The sequence below is a fragment of the Adiantum capillus-veneris genome, chromosome 28, assembly GCF_014529385.1.
Source record: "Adiantum capillus-veneris isolate H3 chromosome 28, ASM1452938v2, whole genome shotgun sequence".
In the NCBI taxonomy this organism is placed as follows: Eukaryota; Viridiplantae; Streptophyta; class Polypodiopsida; order Polypodiales; family Pteridaceae; genus Adiantum; species Adiantum capillus-veneris.
Genome location: NC_140958.1, coordinates 32,527,406 through 32,551,287, shown reverse-complemented (window position 1 = coordinate 32,551,287; position 23,882 = coordinate 32,527,406).

Sequence of the window (23,882 nt, the reverse complement as noted above, 5' to 3'; positions counted from 1 at the left end):
TTAGTAGTGGATCCACCCAGAGTGAAGGAGAAAGGCAAGGGTGAGGTGAAGGCAACCTTTGTAGAACCATTTGAAACCATGACTATAAAGAGAGCTAGGAGGGAGAAAATTTCACAAGCTAATGATGAGAGAAGCATGAAGGGAGAGACTAGCAAAAGGCCATCAAGACCACGACAAAAAATAGGCATCACCTACTTTCAATTAGGAGAGAGTTCTAGGCCCTATGATCTCACATTCGATGTGGCAGAGCAAGGACCAATAAATACATGGACACAGTTGCTACATCTTGCACCAAAGGTAAGGCGGAAATGTTCTCAAATGATAAGTACAAGCTGCTCCAAAGCAAAGGTAGTCGGAGCAATTTCGGGTTGACATCCTTCCAGTCGTCGACGTTGTTGCGTGCATTTTCAGAACCCCGTTTTTTGTAAATTTGTACATATGGACATGATGCCCGATGTCAAAATTGTGTGTGGTATTTCTTTTTGTGGGGTTTTTAGCTTGCTTTAGCAAGCATATATACATGCATTGCAAGTCGCTAGTCTAGTGACAACTGTCGGACTACTGTAAGTGCCCGTGAGTGATTTTTTTGAAGTGAGACTTGTATATAACTTAAACTCATGGGAAAACTTAAAAATTTTCATCCAAACTCCAGAAAATTGCAGGTTTGAGCTCTTTGTGCCTCCTTGATGGTTTATAATGAAGTTTTTGCCCCTGCCTTGCCTACTCTACGTGTAGTCGTGTTAGGACAGCTCCCTGTTCGCATCAATTTTGCATGTAGCGGCGTGTAGATTCAAATTTGGTCATATTCAGCTTTCTTGCCGTTCATTTTTCAAGATTTATCTCAATATTTAAAGCGCAATTGGAGTTGTGCTCTTCAGGGTATGACTAGTTCTCTGCAGGGTTATGGCTATGGGAGCCTAGTGGCAAATTATGTGCAGGTAGACTGGGAGGACATGCATGTATGAATTGTGGAATTGATGTTGAAGTTGTGGGTTTGTGGTGTTCAATGGTGAAAGGGGAGGCCCTTGTCTTCATATGCATTGGCCGACGTGTGTTGTAAATCCATGCTTTGGTAAGGTTTTGCTCCTATGTGACATAGTCTCTTGGGTGGGCGACGGCCAGTAAATTCTCAAGGGGACTACTCTTGCTAGACTTGTGGTGTTTCAAAGGGATTTTCCAAATCTTTTAGTGTTCTTGTAGTGCTCTTTCAACGCTCTTGGGTGACATCGCTATAGAGGTGTTTCCGTTTGCTTGTTTCCCAATAGTGTTTTGGTGCCCTCCACCAAGGATCTTCTTCAAGTGACCTTCAATTGATAGGTTTGATGGCTATGATGATAGATTTTCCAAGGTTCTATGGTCATGTAGATGAGGATGCTGATGCATTCATTGAAAAGATGGAGTTTTCTTGTTTGATTGCAAATAAGGAAGATCCAATGATTATGCTCAGGATTTTGTTCTTTTGCTTGAAAGAGGATGCAAGGATATGGTATGATGAGTATGAGTTATGGTTGAAATCATCTCAACCTCCATTGGTGATGAATTATGATGCATTAAAGAAGGCTTTTCTTGAGAAGTTCAAGAAGGGACAGGACCCAACGGTAATAAAGATGCTAGAAAAATGCACATCAAGTTTTTTGAAGCCTACATGATTAATGAAAAGTAGTTAAGGCTTGGTAACAGGACAAGTTCAATGCTTAATGTATGCCAGATGCGGCTTTAAAGGGCCAACTAATGCCTTAATGATGCCAAAAATTTCAATGCTTGAAGTGAGCACATATGAGAGTTTATGATCTATAACTATAGTGCTTGAAGTTCTCTACAGACCTGTCTTTACGGCTCGTCGATTGGAGCTACGGTGAAGAGGTTATGGCACTTTGAAGTTTAAGTCGATTGCAGATCCGTACCAGATTGGACAACTGCAAGTGAGGTGACAAAAATGGAATGAATCTAGGGGCCTGAAGTGCTCACTTTGTGGAGCGCATTGTTCTTTTCAGATCAGCAATCGGAGTTCCGGTCGCCAAGTTATTGGCCGTTAAAGATTCACCGGGAGCCGGTTCCGTGCTAGACCAGTCGACTCGACCGGAGTGCCAACTGGGAGATTTTGCCTCTCACTCGGATTTTAGAGTGCAACAGAGTAAGTTCTCAATGAGAATCTTGTCCGAAATGTTATGCCTTGCAGTGCATTGATAGCAGGGTATATTGCCAACAGCAGTACTATGAGAGTCTACATGTAAGTCAAAGGTGGTGTACGTCTCATAAAGTGCAAAAAGTGCTTGAAGAACTTCATGTTAGGAATGTCATCTCTTGGAATGCAATGATTGCGGGATAACTCCAACAGAGGTAGGCCCAGGAAGCTGGACAAATGCAATCACGTACGCTTATATCTTGAAGGCATGCAAGACGATATGGGCATCATACGCATCTCGAATGTGGTGGCATCGTAAATTGGCTAGATCGCCCTAAGGAAACCAATTGGCAAGACCGCCCAAGAGCCTAAATCAATGGCCGGCTAAATGCTTAAATGAAAGAGGTCTTTAGTGTGTATGAAAAGAGAAAGAAAAAGATAAGCATGGCGTCAACCACGGAAGCAGCGCAGCGAGGAAGACGAGGGAAGCTCACGCTGGCCTGCACGATGCTCAATCGATCTCGTCCATGAAGAAAATGTTGGCGAGCAGCCCTCGGCGAACAATTTTTGTGCTCTCTGCATCGCAAACGATGCTGGTCAAATTCAGCTGCCATGTCATCACCATAAGTCACGCGCCACATCAGTCACGACATCGTGACTGATGGGCTTAGCCAAATATAGCGAGGGCTAAGGACAAGTGAATTGAGGGGGCGTGAAGCAACGGAAAATAGGAGGCAAAGAGAGGAAGAGGGACGAGCGGAGGAAGGAAGCTTCTCTCTTGATCAGAATCTCCAAGCCAACCAAAGCAAGGATGAGCTCTCTCAATCTCCAATCCAAGCCAAGGTCGAGCTCTCTCTATCGGACTCCATCGAACCAAAGCAAGGACGAGCTCTCTCACTCTTCAATCCGAGCGAAGGGCAACCTCTCTCTCTATCGATCTCGGCAAGGCTTAAGCAGAGGCTTTGCAACCAAGGCACCAAGGAGACTATTTCTCATCGGCTTAGGCAAGGAGAGATCAACAAGGGCTTGTAAGCAGACATAGGAGAAGAAAAACTCTTCGGCATAAACAATGATTGAAGACAAATCCAACAGATGAAATCGAGACAATAGAATTTTCCTTCGTCAGCAGGCAAATTACTCTAATTATCTCTTTTTGATGAATTGCGGAGCCGTTAATGGCCCAAAGTGATCTATAATGGGAGTTTAAGCTCCTTAACTATCATTAGTATTATTTAATGGTGTCGTTAACGACACTTCTTCTCGATTGCGTATCAGTTTCGTCGGTGTTACCAATTTTCAAACAAGTTTTGTGCGTCGACAGTATTACTGAGTAGTTAATTACTGCTGTATTGTGCGGTGCGACAATTTTTCACTCTCAATTTTTCCACAGCCAGGAGCCCGGTGCGGACGTGGCTCAAGTTTCGAACACTTATCCCCTGACACCTCGTGAACCCGACGCGAAACCGAGCCGGGGTGGGAAAATTGTTGAAGCATATGTCTACACCACAAGAAGCAGCCATGCAACAGATGATGCAGCAGTTTGCATCATACATGCAACAACAACAACAGGCTTCCCAGCAGCAACATAATTTGCAAGAGCGGATTCGTAAAGCTCATCAAAATTTTACGAAAAAGCTGGAACAGTTTGAGGGCCGACATATTTCAAAAATTTGCAATTTGTATGAGCAGTCTATGGAAGATAATGGTATTGAAGAACAGGATTCAGTGGAAGGATTTCATCTTATTGTAGTGCCAGACTTAGGGCCCGGATTAAAGAAATTCAAGAGGCTCAAGGGCCGAACTGGCAGGAATTTAAGAAGGCGCTACAAGAGGAATATTTTCTGGAGGATTCTCAACGGGTGACCAGACAGAGTTTTACGAAGTGGGTGCAAAATAAGGGTAAAAATTTATCTACACAAGAACTATTGCGAGAGTTTGAAAAGAAGTTTGATCAGTTATCGTCAGCAGAACAACGTTCCTTGAGGGATGAAAAGGTGGAATTGTTTATTCAAGCTAGTGATCGGCGACTAGAAAAGAATTTGGTGCAATTATTAGAGGATCCGGCGGGAGAATTGGAATTGACATCAGATTGGAAAATAGTATCTGAAGCAGTGAACATGATCGTAAAACGACAGAAGCGGGTTGATAAGAAAATCGTGATTGAGGTACTGTATGATGATGAAGAAGAGGTTAAAGAGAAGCCACCCTCTACATTGTCCAAAGTGGAGGGGCCTATTCTTGACGATCTCGTTAAAGGTATTCAAGAACTAAATTTTAATTTTAAAACTGTTAAATTTGAAGGGTTAGCTGCAAAGGCGTCTACTTTTGAACCTAAGCAGCAGCACCAGCCGCCACGTAAAAATTGGAATCGGTGCATGTGGTGCGATAGTGAAGACCACAAGTTTGTGAGAGAGTGTAATGAGTTTGATGAAGCTTATAAGAAGAATGTGGTTTTCTGGAAAGACAAGAAGATTCATCTCAGGGCGACAGGGGAACTGCTCCGCTTGAACTTTGGCAGAGGCGGAATGAAGAATATAGTGGAGGAAATACAACATAATGTTGCCCTTGTGGAAGCAGCTACATATGGGCTGCAAGTTTGTGGTAAGGAAGATGATGATGGTACAGGTGCAAAGGGCCAGTTGTGGCCATATGCTCTAAAGACAACAAAAGCAGGTAAGGTAACATACGGGAAGTTACGACAGGTGGGGAATTCAATTCGAGAAACCACTAGGTGGACCGATCCAGTGGATTCTCTTTTGGTATATGCTTATATTACTAAAGCTCAAGCCAATGAAGCTATGGTGGAAGAAAAAGAGGAAAAGAGATGAAGAGGTGGCTGGGACGTCAAAAAGGTAGACGAGATCCAGCAATAAGAAAGAAGAAGGACCAGCTCCTAAACCTGCTCCGGAGGTGGTTATGGAAGAAGCTCCGAAGGACAAGAAGCAAGGTAAGCCTAAAGGGCCCTCGTATAAACTCAAGTCTGATATTGAATTGGCTACAGATTTGAAGAAAGTTTTTGAAGAACGTATCCTAAATAGTAAAGTGGAGCTCACATTGGGGGATATTCTTGGAATTGCTAAGGACGAGTTCCATGAAGAGATCATCGACATTATAAAAAGGAAGCGGCAAGTACAGAGTGATCAAGAGTCAGATCCAGTTAAAAGCCAAGTGGTTCGTCACATTGAAGCAATTTTGGAAGACTATGAAGAGTATTTAGCAGATTTTGAAGAAGAAGAGCCAAAGCCTGCGATGGTTCCCAGCCCGATTATACTAGAGGTAAGAAACATGCATTTTAATGACGGTCAAGATGAAGAAGTTATACCCAAGAGTCACTTTTCGAGGACTCATTGGGCAAGAGCAATGACAGAAACAATGGTAAAGCTTGGCGACATTGAGGAGCCGGTGTTAGACCTCATAGACCATGGGTCAGAAATCAATCTCATGGAAAAGAATTTGCACCAAAAGGGGAAGTGGCCTATTGATGTAGATCACGGGTGGCGGATTCGATCTGCCAACATGCTTCCTGGAGATCTTTACGGTGCATGCGCAAATGTTAAGGTAACTATTGGGGATGTCTGTGATGAGAAAAACATTTTTATACAAGAGCATTCCTCCTACCCATTGATTCTTGGACAACCTACATTACGGCTGTGCAGATGGAAACTAAGGTGCTAGATGATGGCTCGGCCTATGCTAGGGTTCGAAGCCGAGATGGTAAGAAAGCGGTTCAATTTCTAACTGTATGTGTTGATCATGCTAGAAACAGAGACAGTTTACGTGACCGTCCAATGCCAAAGATACGTAAGGAGTTTAAAGAACAAAGATTTGCTCAGGATTTTCTTGGGGTGCCACTGTAAAGCGGGACTATGGTGGTGCAAGTGAGGAGAAGTTCTCGCAAAGAGAAACCTTCTCTTCAGGATTTCTAGGGTTGACATCTGAGGGTTCAGTATCTTAAAGGAAATTTAATGATTTAACTAAATGGGAGAAACAATATGTTTCAAGCATTCAAAGTGACTTGCAGGGATGTGATGTGCTAGAACCGGATGATGTGATATCAAGAATCTTCGAAGAGATCTCTTATGTTGATACTATGTCAGAGCTTGAGGATATCAAGCAGAACAGGTTAGGAAGTGGAACTGAAGTTGTTAAAGTGCACTCAATGGACATGTATGAAGAGCTCGACATATACGAGGCACTTATGCATATTGAGGATGACTTGGATAAAGAAGTTGAGGCACAGGTAGAGGCGAAGTACAAGACAATTGCAAAGAAAGTGAGACCTGTGGCTACACCTCTACCAGAGGGAAGTGATGAAGTAATTAAAGAAGCTCCTCGACAACCTATGCTAAAAAATCCTAAGAACATTGGGCACAAATTCACTAAAGAGACATTGCAGCAGCTTAACGTGGGAGAATATGGTTTTCTCAACGAAGAGGAAATCAAGTGTTTTCAAGGTATGCTTGAAAAACATGGTAAAGCTTTTGCCTTTGAGACAAGTGAGATTGGGTGTGTGGATCCAAGTGTTGTTGCACGTATGGTTATATTCACTGTTCCTCACATGCCATGGAGTTTACGTCCTATTCCAGTTCCTAAAGCTCACTTACCAAAGCTTATCAATTTGCCTAATGAGAAGATACAAATGGGAATCTTGGAACCATCATGTGTGCCATACTCTAACCGATGGTTCACTCTTCCGAAGAAAAATGGTACTTTAAGGTTTATACACGATATGCAGCCTGTTAACAAGGTAACAATCCGCAATGTGGGTACCGGCCCAATTGTGGATGAATTTGCTGAGGCTTTTGCAGGTAGGTCAATTTACTTTATGGGTGATCTTTATTCTGGATATGATCAATTTCAGTTAGATTTAGAGAGCAGGGATATTACTACGATGCGTACACCTCTCGGATTGGTAAAGATGTGCACTCTTCCACAAGGTGCTACTAATTCTGTAGATCACATGATGAACGGCATGAATAAGGTATTAAGGGACTTTATCCCACATGTTAGTATGCCTTTCATTGATGATCTAACAATTAAGGGATCTGAGGAAGGCTCAAAAGATGAGGTAAAAGATCGGAGGGGGTGCCCACAGTTTGTTGCTCAACATATTGTTGACTGTGATGCTATTTTATCTAGGCTTGAAGAAGTTAACTTAACACTTTCAGGGCAAAAATCAACTTTTGGTGCCAAAGAGGTTCTAATTGTAGGGCACATGTGCAGTCCATAAGGTAGAAGGCCAAGTCCGGCTAAAGTTGAAGCTATTCAAAAGATGAAGGAAACGTGCTCTTCGGTTATACTGAAGTTCGTCGGTTTCTGGGTGCATGTGTATTCTATCTTATTTGGCTGCCACATTTTGCTCATGTTGCAGAAGTGCTTTATCAACTGTTGAGAAAAGTTAAAAGATTTGTTTGGGAAGAAGTTCACACACGAGCTATGAGGAAATTAAAGAAGATGCTCCTTGAGGCTCCGACCTTGAGGAAATTTGACTACAAATGCGGAAGGCTAGTAATCTTAACAGTTGACACTAGCCCAACAGGTATTGGATGGCTATAGGTCAAGATGATGAAGAAGGGAACAGGTATGCGGTTCGATTTGGAGCAAAAGTGCTCAATTCTCGCCAAAGAGGCTACCCACAGGTTAAGAGAGAACTTTGGGGCGTTGCTACTGCTCTAAGGTCTGATAAAGAATACTTTATTGGAGCTTCAGTCATGGTAGAGACAGATTGCTTGCCATTGATAGGGATGATTGCAAATTGCTCTACTCCGGATATTGCTATGCTGCAATGGATAACCTACATTAAATCTCTTAATCTTGAATTTGGTCATATTTCAGGTAGAGATACTCTTGTTGCAGATATGTTATCAAGAGCTAGATTTGAAGATGAAGAAGAGATGCTGACCACAAGTGATGATGTTGTCTTGAAGTTCTATTCGTCTTCTTATTTGCATGCAAATTTGTGGCAATATTGCTCATACTTTTGAGGTATTTTTTGAAGAGTTCTATGAAGGAGAATGGCTTTTGATTGGTCACTACCTTAGCACTCTTACTAAGCATGAAGGGTGGACGGATCAAGAGTACAAAAAGATTAGGAAGAAAGATTACGGCTATTTTCTGAAGGATGGCCATTTATGGAAGCAGCCAAAACGCTCTAAAGGAGTACCACAGCGGGTTGTTTGTGATAAAGAGACTCAACAGCAAGTTATCAAGAAGTTTCATGAAAGTTTATGGGTTGGACACAGAGGGGTCTGGGAAACTTTTGTCAAGATTAAGGATCGTTACTAGTGGAAAGGTATGTATAAAGATGTGGCTCAGTTTGTGGAGACATGCCTAATATGCCAACAATATTCTAATGTGCGACATCGAGATGGGTTGCATCCCACCTATCCATGGGCTATGCCCTACAAGTGGGTGGTGGACCTGATTACCATGCCAGTAGGTGTCTGGCAGATGCGGTATATTGTTCTTGCAAGAGAGGATCTTACTAATCAGGTGGAAGGCAGAGCTTTGCGTACCAAAGCTACCAGTTCCGTATGCAAGTTATTGCTTGAGGATGTTATTTCCAGGTATGGATGTGTTGGTAGAATTACTGCTGATAGAGGAGAGCTGGATGCAGATGAAGCTCGCGATTTCTTTGCTTGCTTGGGCATTAAATTGGCTCTCACTATAGCATACAATCCAGAGGGTAATGGTAAAAGTGAAAGAGGGCATCCGCCTATTGTTAAAGCTTTAGCAAAGGCATGCCAGGGACATATTGGTGATTGGCCTAAACTCCTACCATTTGCTTTATGGGCTGATCGAACTAAACATAGTTCTGTTTAGGTTTTATGCCATTTGAGCTAATGTACGGGCAAAAACCCATTATGCCTACAGAGGAAGCGGTTATCTCTTGGACTGTAATGACATGGGAAGAAGGTATGTCTACTGAAGATTTGCTTGCATTGCGCATACGCCAACTTGAGAGACGTCAAGAAGATATTGAACAGGCTAAAGTAATGCTTAAGGAAGCAAGGATGAAGAACAAAGCAATGTTTGATGGTAAGCACAGACTACGAACTCGTGTTATTAAAGATGGGGATTGGGTCCTTGTATATGATAGTAGCTTGGAGAACTAGTACACTGCTATGCGGAAAATGGTTAAACGATGGTTTGGACCATATGTAGTACTTCATGTTTATGATAATGCAACCTACAAGTTATGCGAGCTTGATGGCACTGAGCTCAAGGTGCCTATTGCAGGGAAAAGAGTTAAGTTTTTTAAGAAACGAGATGGTAAGATTAATATCGGAGACTTCAACACATATCAACCTCCTGAAGACAATGTTATGTATGCATCAGACGATGAGTCTGATGATTCTTTAATTACGGTTGGCACAGACCGGAGGCTGTGCAGGTTCAGAGGGGTTGGATGTTGTGTAGCTGTGCTCCCATGCTAAGAAAGATGCTAGAAAAATGCACATCAAGTTTTTTGAAGCCTACATGATTAATGAAGAGTAGTTACGGCCTGGTAACAGCACAAGTTCAATGTTTAATGTATGCCAGATGCGGCTTTAAAGGGCCGACTAATGCCTTAATGATGCAAAAAAGGGCAATGCTCGAAGTTAGCACAGATGAGCTTTTATGATCTAGAACTGTAGTGCTTGAAGTGCTCTACCGGCCTGTCTTTACGGCTCGTCGATTGGAGCTACGGTGAAGAAGTTATGGCACTTTGAAGTTTAAGTCGATTTGCAGATCCGTACCAGATTAGGCAACTGCAGTTGAGGTGACAAAAATGGAATGAATGCACGGGCTTGAAGTGCTCACTTTGTGGAGCGCGTCGGTCTTTTTAGATCAGCAATCGGAGTTCTGGCTTCCAAGTTATTGGCCGTTAATAATTCACCGGGGGCTGGTTCCGTGCCAGACCAGTCGACTCGACCGGAGTGCCATCTGGGAGATTTTGTCTCTCGCTCGGATTTTGGAGTGCAATAGAGTAAGTGCTCGATGAGAATCTTGTCCGAAATGTTATCTCCTGCAGTGCATTGATAGCAGGGTATATTGCCAGCAACAGTACTATGATAGTCTACATGTAAGTCAAATGTGGTGTACGTCTCATAAAGTGCAAAAAGTGCTTGAAGAACTTCGTGTTAGGAATGTCATCTCTTGGAATGCAAAGATTGTGGGATAACTCCAACAGAGGTAGGGCCAGAAAGCCGGACAAATGCAATAACGTACGCTTATATCTTGAAGGCAAGCATCACCATGCAAGGCGATATGGGCATCATATGCATGTCGAATGTGGTGCCCTCCTAAATTGGCTAGACCTCCCTAAGGCAACCAATTGGCAAGACTGCCCAAGAGCCTAAATTAATGGCCGCCCAAGAGCCTTAATCAATGGCCGGCCAAATGCTTAAATGAAAGAGGTCTTTAGTGTGTATGAAAAGAGAAAGAAAAAGAGAAGCATGGCCTTGACCAGGGAAGCAGCGCAGCGAGGAAGACGATGGAAGCTCACGTTGGCCTGCACGATCCTCAGTCGAGCTCGTCCATGACGCAAATGTTGGCAAGTAGCCCTGGGCGAACAATTTTGGTGCTCTCTGCATCGCAAACGACGCTGGTCAAATTCAGCTGCCACGTCATCACCATAAGTCACGCGCCACATTAGTGAAGGCGCCGTGACTGATGGGCTTAGCCAAATATAGCGAGGGCTAGGGACAAGTGAATTGAGGGGGCGTGAACCAAGGGATAATAGGAGGCAAAGAGAGGAGGAGGGACGAGCGGAGGAAGGAAGCTTCTCTCTTGATCGGAATCTCCAAGCCAGCCAAAGCAAGGACGAGCTCTCTCAATCTCCAATCCAAGCCAAGGTCGAGCTCTCTCTATCTGACTCCATCGAACCAAAGCAAGGACGAGCTCTCTCACTCTTCAATCCGAGCGAAGGGCGACCTCTCTCTCTATCGATCTCGGCAAGGCTCAAGCAAAGGCTTTGCAACCAAGGCACCAAGGAGACTATTTCTCATCAGCTTAGGCAAGGAGAGATCAACAAGGGCTTGTAAGCAGACATAGGAGAAGAAAAAATCTTCGGCATAAACAATGATTGAAGAAAAATCCAACAGATGAAATCGAGACAATAGAATTTTCCTTCGTCAGCAAGGCAAATTAGTCTAATTATCTCTTTTTGATGAATTGCGGAGCCGTTAACGGCCCGGAGTGATCTATAATGGGAGTTTAAGATCCTTAACTGTCATTAGCATTATTTAATGGTGTCGTTAACGACACTTCTTCTCGATTGCGTATCAGTTTCGTCCGTGTTACCAATTTTCAAGCAAGTTTTGTGCGTCGACAGTATTATCGAGTAATTAATTGCTGCTCTGTGCGAAAACTTTTCACTCTCAATTCTTCCACAGCTAGCAGCCCGGTGCTGACCTGGCTCAAGTTTCGCACACTTATCCCCCGACAATAGATGTATGGCACTCCATTGAAGGACTTGTGCAATGTGATGGTCAAAGTGTAGATTCCTTTGTCAAGGAGTTCAATGCTTTGTGGAGAAGATGGTGTGTTGCTTTGGGTAGTGACATTCCTCCTCTTATGCTTAAAAAGTGTATGTTTATGCAAAGTTTGAGGGTTGATTTGAAGTTAAAGGTTGAGATTAAAAGGACACTTACATTTGATGATGCAGTACGGATTGCAAGGCATAAGGAATGGAAGCTAGAGAGAGTGAAGCATCTTGGATTGCAAGAAGATGTGAAGCCAAATGTATCTTATGTTTTAGACAAATATGGAAAATGTATGCAATGCATACTTCCATGTTTCTCATTCTCTTGAGCATGTGAAAGAAGAATACCATATGCACAATGAGATCAAGAAGAATGCTCAATGTATGCTATCTTTGTTGTTTAAGCACTTTGATGTCAACCTTCGTGTCAAAGACGATGATGCTAGTAAGATGGATGTAGGCAAGAAGCCTACCATGGTCATGAATGAGTCTCAAATACAAGGAAATAAGAATTTTGAATATCCAAGTCACATGGCTGATGCTTGTAATGTATGTTCTAATGAAGAGGAGTATGTTTGTGATACAAATGTGACTTTTGGGACTTCTCTTTGTGTAGATGAAGTAGTCAAAGATTGCATGATGGAGGTCAAGGAAGTTAGCAATGAGAAATTTGGTGATGTGTATGATGAGGGCTTTCAAGTATATGCTTTGGGTGATAGTGTGCAAAATGGTGATGAAGAAACTAAGTATACTACTTGTGTTGTTAATGAGGACCTTATCAATGAGAAGCTTCATGGCGTGCATGATGGTGTGGGTGATCCTGCCTTAATTGATGAAGAGAATATTGAGGTTTTATAAGATATGGAAAATGATGGAGATTCTCTTGTTATGCCTCATGTGAATATAGTTGATGCTACCTTGTTTGATCCTCTTGTTAAGGAGCCTAAGGTATATATGGAAGATGGCTTACCTATAAAGCATGATATCATTGAATTGGATAGAAGCTTCATGAAGAGTGGGGAGAATGAGATGGGTATGCATGAGGATATAAAAATGGCTGAGGTAAAAGCGGAAGACTTTTTAGATGAGATGTTAAAGGATTCCTTGCATGCTATAGTAATGAAAGGGTGTCTCTATGTGGTATCTGTTGAGAGTACTTTATGCCTAAACAGGATTTGGATTCTACATACGGTTTATGCTTTGATATTGGGAGTGACACAATTGATATGGCTGGTGTTTCTTCATGAATTTTGTGCTTATGTTGTATGGCCTTTTGATCCAGGTGGGCAAGATTGTTATGCTACTGCTGAGCATGAATGCTCTAGCAGACTGGAGGTTTGGCAAACTATGTTGCGTGCATTTTCAGAACCCCGTTTTTTGTAAATTTGTACATATGGACATGACGCCCGATGTCAAAAGTGTGTGTGGGATTTCTTTTTGTGGGGTTTTTAGCTTGCTTTAGCAAGCATATGTACATGCATTGCAAGTCGCTAGTCTAGTGACAACTGTCGGGCTACTGTAAGTGCCCGTGAGTGAGTTTTCTGAAGTGAGACTTGTATATAACTTAAACTCATGTGAAAACTTAAAAAATTTCATCCAAACTCCAAAAAACTTAAGGTTTGAGCTCGTTGTGCCTCCTTGATGGTTTCTGTTGCAGTTTTTGCCCCCGCCTTGCCTACTCTACGCGTAGTCATGTTGGGACAGCTCCCTATTCGCATCAATTTTGCATGTAGCGACGTGTAGATTCAACTATGGTCATCTTTAGATTTATTTCCAGTCATTTTTTAAGATTTATCTCAAGCTTTAAAGTGACCCAATTGAAGTTGTTCTCTTCAAGTTACGACTAGTTCTCTGCAGGGTTATGGCTATGGCAGCCTAGTGGCAAATTATGTGCAAGCAGATTGGGAGAGCATGTATGTATGAATTGTGGAATTGATGTTGAAGTTGTGGGTTTGTGGTGTTCAATGGTGAAAGGGGAGGCCCTTGTCTTCATATGCATTGGTCGGCGTGTGCTATAAATCCATGCTTTGGCAGGGTTTTGCTCCTATGTGACATAGTCTCTTGGGTGGGCGACGGCCAGTAAATTCCCAAGGGGACTACTCTTGATGGACTTGTGGTGTTTCAAAGGGATTTTACAAAGATTTTGGTGTTCTTGTAGTGCTCTTTCAATGCTCTTGGGTGACATCGCTATAGAGGTGTTTCAATTTGCTTGTTTCCGAATAATGTCAACATAAAGGGTAAGAGGGTTGGAAACACCTACATTGATGGTGTCACACAAATCTGTGTGATGAGTGAAGCTATGCTCCTGCTAGGGCTCGAGTTTGACTGGCCTTCTCCATGCAAGGCAAAGATGGCAAACAACACAAAAGTAAAATGTGTGGGTGTAGTAAGTGCCATGAAGGTAAAAACCTTCAACACTGAGGTAGAAGTAGATATTTCTGTGATGCCAACTAAGGGGGAGGGCTATCAATTGATCTTGGGAAGGCCATGGTTGATGGCCATGAAGGAAAATCAGGACTGGGGCATTGGTCTTCTATGCATGACTGGTAAGAAAGGGGAAACAATCTATTACGACATGAGGACCGGCAAGCAGAAACAAATCGACCTAGAGACATCAGCAAATGAAACCACCAGTGAGTCTTCCACTTCTAAGAAGGAGACCACTTCCACCAATGAGAGAGACAGTTCCATTGATGTGATTTCCATTATCATGAAGGATCTACAAAGGTCAAGCACAATTGGCGACCCATCACTAGAAAGTCAAAGCAACAGAGAGGAAAATAAATGACCTGGCCTATGAGAGGGTAGGCTGAAGAGTATGTTGTCTATGAAATTAACAAGTGCAGAGAAGGATACATTTTTGCAAATGTTGATGGGATTCTCTGACCTTTTCATTCACAACTATGAAAGAATCACAGGTATTACAGCGGTGGAGCATCACATCAAGTTGAAGGAAGGGGTAATGCCAGTCATGCAGAAACTACGATGGCTGGGTGTCATACAAGAAAAGGCACTCCTTGCCGAGGTAAGGAAGCTACTAGAAGCAGGGTTTATTTACCCTGTGGAAAACTCAGAGTGGGTATCACCCATAGTGGTGACGCCTAAGAGGAATGGTCGACTACAAACCACTAAATGCAGCCACAAAGAGGGACCATTTCCCCCTCCCTTTCTTGGATGAAATTCTGAATGAAGTAGCTGGTTTTGAATGCTACAAAGTGTGTGATGGGTATTCTAGCTATTTCCAAATACACATAGCCTCTAAAGATGAACTAAAAAACGCTTTCATTACACCATGGGGTTGTTTTTCTTATAGAGTTATGCCATTTGGTCTCACAAATGCACCTGCCACATTCCAGAGATATGTCACATATGTCTTTCAACCGTTCTTTGGAACACCCATAAGAGTATCCATTGATGATTTTTGTATATATAGCCCTTGCATCTCACACTTGGAAGAAGTGACTCAGGGCTTAGCAAGGCTGTAAAGCCTAGGAGGGTAGTTAAATGTAGAAAAGTACCACATTGGGAAAAGTAGAGTCATTCTCTTAGGCCATGAAATTTCAGCTAAAGGTATCAATGCCAATCCAAGTAAGGTGTGCCCACTCATCTCACTACCTTCACCAACAACCACACGTCAACTAATCTCTTTTCTACAAAAGATGAGGTACTTGAGTAAATTCATACGTCTACTATCACAACTTGTTCTACCACTGCAATAGCTCACACAACGATCGAATTTCACATGGGACAAGGAAAGTGAGCATCACTACAACAAGGTAAAGGAGGTCTTAGCCACCCTACCAACTATCTCACCGCCTAAGTGCGATAGAAATTTCTATGTCACCTCAAGTGTGGGTGATGAATCCTTGGGGGTAGTGCTACTCCAGAAGGACGCAACGACATCTTTCATTAGGCCAATCTACTTCTCCAGTCGCATGATGACAGCCACGTGGAACACCTCGTCCTAGCTCTTAAATTTGCAACTACAAAGTTTCGATCATATTTGTTGCCTGGGCAATTTGTAATCTTAACCATGGATGAAATTTTCCCCTATGTGGTACAACACATGGATGTTTCTGCTAGGATTACTAAATGGCTAGTTCATCTGCAAGAGTTTGACTATACGGTATAGGTGGAAAGCACGACAAGGGCAAGATAGGCGGAACTCATGACCTACCAAAACTTTGAGAAAACGGTAGATCAATCAAGAGGGGAGGGAATTCAACCACTTCCAGAGCCTCCAGTGATAGAAAGAGCACACTCTCTCTACTTTGATGGGGCCTACAAGCGAGCATCTGACAAAGCAGCTACTACTGACATAGTGGTCTTTGATGACAAAGGTATCAAGGTATTTTTTCTTGGCCATTTGTTAGAATCACATCTAGCAATGAAGCTGAGTATGCAGCACTGACCAAAGGGTTAGAGTGGTGCATCTCACAAAAGGTACAATGACTCAATGTATTTGGGGATGCTCTACTTTTGGTAAGGCAAATAAATAGAGCATGGATATGTAAGAATCCTAGCTTGAGGACTCACTTAAGCTGTGTAAATTTTTTTTTGGTAAGTTTGAAGCAGTTCAACTACACCACATTCCAAGGGCACAAAACCATGAAGCCGACGCCTTAGCAATTGAAAGACTGCAGGAAATGGTAATTGGGGCTATAAATCTAAAGCTCCCTCTATTTCAAGGTAGTGAAACCTTACCCGACATAATACATTTCTTGGATCAGGGGAATGTCCACCAGATCTGACAAAAGGGCAAAAGCAATGGCTCACCCAAAAGGCCACAATGTATTGACTTATCAATGACTATCTATATTGTAAGGGTAAGGACCAAGTACTCAGGAAGGTCCCTCTCTCTAATGACAATATTACTCGGGTAATTACCAATTGTCATGATGGTGTTTTTGGCGGTCACTTTGTCCTAGATATAGCAAGCAGGAAAATCTTGTAGGCTCATTTTGTATGGCCTAGCCTCAATCGTGATGTACACCACTGGTGTAAGACATGTAAGTTGTGTCAAAAGACTGGCACCAGGTCACTCATGCCTGAACCATAGGGACCTATCCTTTCATATGGGCCATTTGAAAAATGGGGTACAGATGCCATAGGACCATTGCTATGGCCAACTCAAGAAAGTTCTATATCATCATGGGAGTCGACTATATGACTAGGTGAGTAGAAGCGATAGCCACAACTAGGATCATAGATGGACATAGCTAAGTTTTTCTATGAGCACATATGTTGCAGGTTTGGCACACCACTAGAAATCATCTTTGATAGAGGACCAGGTTTCAGATCAGACTTGGTAGGAGAGTTAATGCAAAAACTAGGCATTACAAGGAGGCACTCCTCACCATATTACCCATTGGCCTAGTTGAAAAAGTGAATGGAATGATTTGTAAAATTATCTCCACAAGAAAGTTAACAATCATCCTAGGGATTGGGATAAGTATCTCCTCCCATCTTTGTGGGCCTACCAGACCTCATTCTGCACATCTTTGGGTTTCACCCCATATCATTTGGTATTTGGTAAGGAGGCAATCCTACCTATTGGGGTGCAACTAGCAAGTCTCAAAATAATGGCAAGACAGTTTCAACGACCCAACATGCATTTGAAAGGTCACATCCTTGACTTGGAACGACTACAATTGGACAGAGAAGAAGCAATCAATCATTATGTGGCATAGGCAGAACACACACGGCTTAGTTTCAATCAACATCTTCGACGCAAATATTTTAAAAGGGCATGCTGGTGCTCCTCTATGACAATCGCTTTGACACACACAAAGATAAGAAGTTCCTACTCCAATGGGAAGGCCCTTTCATTATTAGGAAGAAATATGCCAATGGGAGTTACCAACTCATGGAAGCTGATGGTATGCTTCATAAGACCAGAGTAAATGGATGGCGGCTTAAACTGTATTTTCTATGATTCGATCAACCTCCACCTATCGACATTCCTGATGAGGATCCACCATCAACCTCCACCTCCTCCGATGAAAACAACAACCAAATGAATGAGTTGGGTTTTGCTGATGATGGGGGTGTGAAGGCTTTGTAGACAATGTGGGTGAATCGGTCTTGTAGCAAGGTTTAGAAGCAAGTGTTGCAGTGACTGTACTAAAGCAAGGGTACGAAGCAAAGGATACGTCGAAGTGGAGATGGTGGTTACACCTTGTGCTGGGAAATTGCATCAGATCTCCTAAGGCATCGTCTAAGAGTTTACTTCATGGAGCAACTCATTTGAAAGTGAGCGTGATTATTTCATCATGGACTCTCAGTTTCCCATCATCCGATTATAATTAAGTGTGCCTTTTTCTTTGATAATACGTGCAATTACTTGAAAAGAAAAGGGAACCCTTTAACCAGAGTGCTTAATTACACCCATTTTCATTAACATTCTCATCGTCGAGTGCGCTTATTAAAGGGTATCTCTAAGGGGAGTTCTCACCTCTCCCTCCAACATGACCCTGATAGTGTTATGCTTGGAGCTCAATATGGTTCTACGAGGGAGGAACTTGATCATCCTAGTAGGGATACTTCACTCAACATGGGTGCAGATTTTGTTCTCCCAATGGATGGCAAGAAATGAGCCAATGAAGCCTGTTCAAATGCTTCCAATCCTGAAAATTTTTTGAGATCATCTTCTTTTGGTGTTCGTACCCTAACTGAGGAGATTTGCATGGGGTGATCATGTTTAGCTAGAACAAGGTTGCAGATGGGTATGTGATGTAGACTGACTTTAGGCTTGAATTACCGTTAGAGAGCTTAGATGCCTGGTGTACTCACTCCTCACTCGGTGATTCTATACTTTATGGGTTGCTGAATGTCAACCCAACACTTATGGGAATGGCTGTCAATGATGACTAATAATAGAAATGCAACTAGCCATTTTAGAGCGATAGCCAAAGTCTTCTATGTGGCAGAATGTACCTTCGAGCAAATTGTTCAAGATTTGGTTATCAGAGGAGGTATTTGGGGGATTCTTACTTTGTATACGCAATTTCATGTACACCCGAGCTCTATCCAAACAAAGAGTTTATGCATTATTACCCATTGTGGGTCACACTCAAGAGCCTCCCTCGCTGGCTCTGTAACCATGTGGGCTTCTATGATGCTCATTCCGAAGTTGTTGTGGGTTAGGTTGGACTTGGATAAAAAGGTATGCATGTTGTGGAACACGAGTAAGCCCATCCCCAAACACCTAGATCTCTATATGGGAAATTCGGGTGCCTTCAGCAAGAGTTTGCATTTGCCTCGTTCCCCAATTCCTGCTACAAATATCATGGAGTTGGTCACTATGCTACGAACTACCTTGAGGTAGAGGTAGTCTATAATCCATTGGTTTGGTCCACTTGGAGGAATTTCATTAGGGATGCCAAGCCTCCTACAAGTGCCAACAAGGGAAAGGAAGGTGCCAATGATCGGGATGTGACTCTTGATGAGATGATCAAAGAGTCTGTTGACCCTTCATAAGAGATGTGAGAGAAACCATGATACGCTTGTCTGACCCTCAATAGAGGCCACGATGCCAATTGAAACCCCCAATCTCACATTATTATCAAAGACATTCAGGTCCAAAAGCTCGAAATCATAAGCCAAGTTGTAAATGCCTCGGGATCTATGACCAATACTAAGCTAATAAAAAAGAAGAAGATAAAAAGGTAATTTATTGATGTTGTAGAAAACCTCTATTTGTATTGGTTTCTTGCTCCTTATAAGATCCAGTGCATGGTTACTTGTTTGTTTTCTCTCCCTTGCATTGTCTTGGTGATCAAGGGGGTGGTTGTAGCAAGGCTCTTTCCTTGGTGCCAACCCCAAGCCAATCTTGGCTTTATTATCTCTTTTTCTTTGGGTGGCTCCCATAGCACAGTTTTAGGGTAGTGCCCTCTATCAATGAATGTATTTGACTTTTAAGAACTTGGTCAATTGTAGATGCCATGGCTTGGTGGGAGCATGTATTTCATTGTAACTTTTTTTGTTTTGAAATATATTTCTTCACTGACTATTGTCAGTTTGGGGGGGGGGGGAACCCATGGACCAAGATGAAACTTATTAGAAACCAATGTTGGGTAGGGATTGAAACATATAAAATCATATTCAAGCTAGTTGTGTATGAAAGCCTCTCTCTCTCTCTCTCTCTCTCTCTCTCTGTTTTTGTATGTGTGTGTGTGTGTTTGTGATAAAATCCAATATCTTGCTAACCCAAATGGTTTTCTCATATTAAACTAATGATCTAATTGTGGGAATAAACGGGAACAAGAGTTAGAATAGAGATAAGTCCTTCTAGACCTATCTCAATAGGGAACCAAAAGGAGAAATGGTTGCATCTCAATAGGGGTCCAAAAGGAGACGGTCTACCAAAGAGCAATGTGCATAAATTCTTCTAGAATTATTTCAGCAGGGGACCAAGAGGAGAGATGGTTACATCTCAATATGGGTCCAAAAAGAGGTAGTCTATCAAAGAGCAACGTGCATCTAATGGAGCTTAAAAAACCTTATGGTTAGCTTCATTAAAGACCTCCAAAGGTTAGTGTTAACGTACTTAGACCTTAGGCCCAAGATTCAGGTGGTTGTCATGTTTGGTGACTAAGGTGCTTGAGGTGCTTGTCATGCTTGGTGACTAAGGTGTTTGAGGTTCTTGTCATGCTTGATGAGTAAGGTGCTTGCGGTGCTTGTCATGCTTGCTAAGTAAGTTGCTTGAGGTGTTTGTCGTTTTTGCTGACTAAGGTGCTTGTCATGCTTGATGAGGATGGTGCTTGAGAAGCTTCCCATGCATGGGGGGTAAGGTGCTTGAGGAAAAAAGAGACCCCACAAAGGAGGGGGAAAATCCCCAAAGTTAGGGGAATCTTTGACTTTAACCTCCCACTCACCCAAAGGGAACTCCCTTTCTCAAGGGGCACATGGACACACGTCAAGCTCTCCCTATGCTTAGCCACATGGTGTGCTTGAATCCTATGGTCTTGGCTAAAGAGGGTCCAATGAGCTTCTAGTTCAATTCAACAAATATCTAGATATTTTCAAGTTCTCCCTCTCAAAGAGGTAAGGAGAACACATGTCTAATGCTGCCCATGTTTCTTGAAATGCATTATGCATTGTTAGAAGCTGGACACACCCCACGGCAGTAACTACTCGGTAGACTATTATTTTTTGTAATTATTCATTCATTGAGGAAAACCTGATTTTTCACCTTGTAATTATTGGGACTTATAGAAGTTTCCAGATTGTATCCCAGTTTTGATAGTTAGATTGAGTAGATGATTGATTTTGGAACTTTAGGGTTGAGAAATTGTAAGGTATATATACCACTTTTGACCTTAATGGAAAAAAACCCTTTTGTCATTTTTAAAAACAAGTTTTGAAGTCTGTGAGTGAGCCTACTGTGTACGAGACAGAGAGAGAGAGAGTGTGAGCTTCATCTTGACGCTACGTGTCCTCCGGTGGTCGGAATCGAGGGCAAAGAAGTGCAGCGTATTGCCCCCAACGAGAGCTACGCGCCGATACCTACATTGCACGCGTACGGTCCGGTTTTGCGAGCTCCTTCTACGAGCTTCATCGGTTGTTTGGGTGAGCATACGTTGTCTGATTTTTCATTGCAGCATATCCACGTGTTCACATTGAGTAGAACTACACACTAGGATCGTCAGATTTTGGAAACGAAGACCTGCAGATTTCTGTCAGACATCCTACGTGTTTCTGCACCAGGTGTTTTGGGTCGGGATTTTGGTTCATAGACCTTAGGGAGAGAGATCTAGTGGTATTAGTAGGGTCTCCTTCAAGCTCTATGGTGTTTCGAGATTGTTTGACGGGTGTTCGTCTCTAAGAAAGCGTTGTAGGAAGCTTCCTCTTATGCACTCTTGAAGGCTGTGACTTAGAGAATTGGTAGAGACCTTTATAGGAATTAGTTAGGAGTCGGTCAAGTGTAGGTTGACACCTTATGATTGCTTCCACGGGCATGCGGGTCGAGCTTCGTTCTTAGCTGACATTACATGTTAGGTGAGTTCTCGCTGTGCTGACGTCCGTCGCGGCGTATCCGTCCAACATTGGCGCTGCTGCTGGGGACGGAAACCTTAGGTAGGTGACCGACACTAATCCTTGAGGATTGGGATTTATGGCTTGCCAAGAGTCTTGCTTTACATTTAGGTAGGATCAGAGGGTGGAGGACTCTCTAGGTCTTAGAGGGAGTCTACGAAGCATGTGTCTGGCCTAGATCCTTCGACTTAGGTTTTTTTAAGTAGTAGTCGAGTTCTAGAGTAGGAGTTGGAGTGGTAGAAGCGGTCAGACGAGTGCTTGAGAGTCCAGAGCGGCCAAAAAGCAACCAAAAACACCATTATCACCATTTCACATGATAGGTAGGAGTAGAGTAAATAGGACATCATGATTCAAGATCTAGAGCATTTCATGCATGTACACTTGCTTGGTAAAATCGTTACAAGTTTGTAAAAAATGCAAAAAGATGCAAAAGTGTGTTTGAAAGCCTAATTGAAGTCCAAAAGTTACTGTGAGTGTCTCTGATAGATCTACAGAGCATCAGGAGCATTCCTGTTAGAAAAAACTTTAATTTTAAGCCAGGAGACATCCTACGCGTAGGATGTCTACATGCTAATCTAGGAGGAATTTTGGGATTTTGAGTTGACCAGTGTGTTCAGAAGGTAGGGTTTACCCTAATTTCAACTTGAAAGTTGAAATTTGACCATATCTTGACAGGATAAGGCCAGATAGACTGAAATTGCCAGACATTCTACCCAAATAGTGCCAAAACATTATTTTGAGACCAAAACCATAAGATGGCTGCATGAGCATGTCTTGCATGATATATAGAGTGACTGAAAGGGGTTTCACCTCATTTGGGTGAGAAAATTGGATTCAAAGCGAACTTTAGCACTTTTGACTGAAAAAGCAAAAACGGCTGAAATTTGGGACTTTTGACATCCAAACCAAAATCTAAGCATACCATTGGCTTACTGACATCAAGGGGAAGTTGTGGGACAAATCTGGGGTCAAACAGGCCAGAGTGATTTTGGACTCCAAACTGAATTTTGAGTATACCAAAGTGATCAGCAACTCAAGAAGAGCCTGGTCATTGAGTTTGAAGCCAGTCTGATGAAAAAGACATCCTACGCGTAGGATGTCTAATGCAAGAAATTGAAGCCAGACTTTGACTTTGAGCATAGTAAGGTGTTAGATAGCCTAAGGCAAGCCTCCTAGACAATTTTGGTCCAATTTGGAGTTGATTAGACTGATCAATATCAACAACAGGCTGTCGGAACAGATTTCTGACTCATTGACCAGCTAATAGGTTTCCAAATCAAAAAGTAAAAGCAGTTGTAGGCTCAGCACAACAAGGGGAAACAACAGTGCAAAAATCCAGGCAAAACACAGCAGGAGACATCCTACACGTAGGATGTCTATTAGGGCCTACTGCAAGGAAACTTTGACCTGGCATAGACACTGAGATTCCATTTGGCTTAAGGGTTCTAGAACTTCTTTCAGAAGTGAATTTGGACCTTGTTTGCCCATTTGACGAAGCAAAGACTGAATTCAGACTATTTCGCGTAAATTGAACAACATCTGAGGGTAGTACTGTTTCAGATTAGCAAACCTAATCCAGAACAACAACAGTGTATAAAATACAGTAGTGGTTGAGATTAACTCTCCGGTTATACCAATAATTACTAAGATAACCTCTAGCAGATAAATGCTTTGATTCAATTGACGAAATTAAAACACTTGTGTACAGGTATATTCAACAAAACAAAGCAAGAAGTTGAGCAGAAACTGACCTTTGCCAGGTGAGTGGTTGGATTTGTGATAAATTGCATTGATAAGTTTGATGAATTTAAGATTAAGAAGATACATTGTAAGAGACCAAAAGGTGGCAGGTGACCAAGGTAGCTTAGTGTCCACCGAAGAGAGTGTAACTCAGGCAAGGCTAGATCCGCTAGCACCGATTATTGAGGAAGGTAGTGATACTGACACTTCGTCAGACAAATCCTTCTTCATGATGGGTAGTCATGGGTTTCACCTATGATGGACCTATGCGAGGAGGAAGCACCTCCCAAAATCCTTTGAGTGATTCCAAGCTCACGGTGATCTTCTTGGAGGGAACAAACTCGAGAGGAACCCTAGTCTATTCTGACTATCGAGGACGCAAGTGCATTTGTATCGAAGAGACGCGAGCTCAAAGATTGGAGATAACCCGAGTATATGATGATGGAGATAGATTCCGAGACGAAAAGGGGAACCACTATTTAATAGTTAGTAACCCTGAAGATTACAACATATATG